We start from the raw sequence: 2,500 nt of genomic DNA, 5'->3' as shown, positions 1-2,500 counted from the left end.
GGTCGATGCATGTGCCATCACCATGCGTCATCATGTGCCATTGATGGTCGAGGCCTTGGCCGAAGTTCGATTTTGAGCCACGGTGCCCATGCTTGGCTCCAGCATGTGCTGGTGCCGCATTTTTTTCACTCGGGACAGCATCGCCGGAGCATCGCCGGAGCATCGCCGGAGTACCGCCGGAGAACCTGACCGGCGGCATTGGGGTTCCGGCGATTGGGAGGGGGGCCGGGGGGGTGTGCGCACATGATGTGCGATGGGTGCTGGTACTTGGCCTTGTGTTGGCCCCCTATCCCTCATCAAACCTCTGAGAATTCACACCCCCTTAAAGAGCATTTGAGATTTTACAGGTTTGCTACCAGTAGCCGTTAAAGTGTCTGAAATGGGGACACTTTTTTCAAACGGTCACAAAATCTTCTCTACTTCGAGTTTTTAGCTGAATTTTTTTGTGCATGCCAACAAAAATAGAAGGATCATGCCTACAAAATTTGGGGCCAAAAATCCTTATAAAAAAATTTTAAAAATTCCCGAACCGCAAAAAGTTTTGAAAATCGTGAAAAATAGAAAACGAGTCATCTTCCAACGAAACTTCACGTGAAGGCTTAGGGGACCATTGTATGAATTTACAAGCCATAAAAATGGCATTGGCACGGCAGAAATTTGAAGATGTGCCTAAACCCACCAGGGCCCAGCGTGTGCCGATGGTGCTCGAGGCAACCGCCCGCACCAGGGCCCAGCGTGTGCCGATGGTGCTCGAGGTAAGCGCCCGCACCAGGGCCCAGCGTGTGCCGATGGTGGTCGAGGCAACCGCCCGCACCAGGGCCGATAGTGTGCCGATGGTGCTCGAGGCAACCTGTCGCACCAGGGCCCAGCGTGTGCCGATGGTGATCGAGGTAACCTGCCGCACCAGGGCCCAGCGTGTGCCGATGGTGGTCGAGGCAAGTTCCCGCACCAGCGCCCAGCGTGTGCCGATGGTGCTCGAGGCAACCGACCGCACCAGGGCCCAGCGTGTGCCGATGGTGCTCGAGGCAACCTGCCGCACCAGGGCCCAGCGTCTGCCGATGGTGCTCGAGGCAACCTGCCGCACCAGGGCCCAGCGTCTGCCGATGGTGCTCGAGGCAAGCGCCCGCACCAGGGCCCAGCGTGTGCCGATGGTGGTCGAGGCAAGCGCCCGCACCAGGGCCCAGCGTGTGCCGATGGTGGTCGAGGCAAGCGCCCGCACCAGGGCCCAGCGTGTGCCGATGGTGCTCGAGGCAACCTGCCGCACCAGGGCCCAGCGTGTGCCGATGGTGCTCGAGGCAACCGACCGCACCAGGGCCGAGCGTGTGCCGATGGTGGTCGAGGCAAGCGCCCGCACCAGGGCCCAGCGTGTGCCGATGGTGGTCGAGGCAACCTGCCGCACCAGGGCCCAGCGTGTGCCGATGGTGCTCGAGGCAACCGACCGCACCAGGGCCGAGCGTGTGCCGATGGTGCTCGAGGCAAGCGCCCGCACCAGGGCCCAGCGTGTGCCGATGGTGCTCGAGGCAACCTGCCGCACCAGGGCCCAGCGTGTGCCGATGGTGCTCGAGGCAACCTGCCGCACCAGGGCCCAGCGTGTGCCGATGGTGGTCGAGGCAAGCGCCCGCACCAGGGCCCAGCGTGTGCCGATGGTGGTCGAGGCAAGCGCCCGCACCAGGGCCCAGCGTGTGCCGATGGTGGTCGAGGCAACCGCCCGCACCAGGGCCCAGCGTGTGCCGATGGTGGTCGAGGCAACCTGCCGCACCAGGGCCCAGCGTGTGCCGATGGTGGTCGAGGCAACCTGCCGCACCAGGGCCCAGCGTGTGCCGATGGTGGTCGAGGCAAGCGCCCGCACCAGGGCCCAGCGTGTGCCGATGGTGGTCGAGGCAAGCGCCCGCACCAGGGCCCAGCGTGTGCCGATGGTGGTCGAGGCTGCCGATGGTGGTCGAGGCAACGTGCCGCACCAGGGCCCAGCGTGTGCCGATGGTGCTCGAGGCAACCGACCGCACCAGGGCCGAGCGTGTGCCGATGGTGCTCGAGGCAAGCTGCCGCACCAGGGCCCAGCGTGTGCCGATGGTGGTCGAGGCAACCGCCCGCACCAGGGCCCAGCGTGTGCCGATGGTGATCGAGGCAACCGACCGCACCAGGGCCCAGCGTGTGCCGATGGTGCTCGAGGCAACCTGCCGCACCAGGGCCCAGCGTGTGCCGATGGTCGTCGAGGGAACCTGCCGCACCAGGGCCCAGCGTGTGCCGATGGTGGTCGAGGCAAGCGCCCGCACCAGGGCCCAGCGTGTGCCGATGGTGCTCGAGGCAACCGACCGCACCAGGGCCCAGCGTGTGCCGATGGTGCTCGAGGCAACCTGCCGCACCAGGGCCCAGCGTGTGCCGATGGTGGTCGAGGCAAGCGCCCGCACCAGGGCCCAGCGTGTGCCGATGGTGGTCGAGGCAAGCGCCCGCACCAGGGCCCAGCGTGTGCCGATGGTGCACCAGGGCCCAGCGTGTGCCG

The sequence above is a fragment of the Durio zibethinus genome, unplaced genomic scaffold (genome assembly GCF_047325235.1).
Source record: "Durio zibethinus cultivar Kanyao isolate XHJ-2024 unplaced genomic scaffold, ASM4732523v1 HiC_scaffold_3, whole genome shotgun sequence".
NCBI classification, from domain to species: Eukaryota; Viridiplantae; Streptophyta; class Magnoliopsida; order Malvales; family Malvaceae; genus Durio; species Durio zibethinus.
This window is presented reverse-complemented; position numbering follows the sequence as displayed.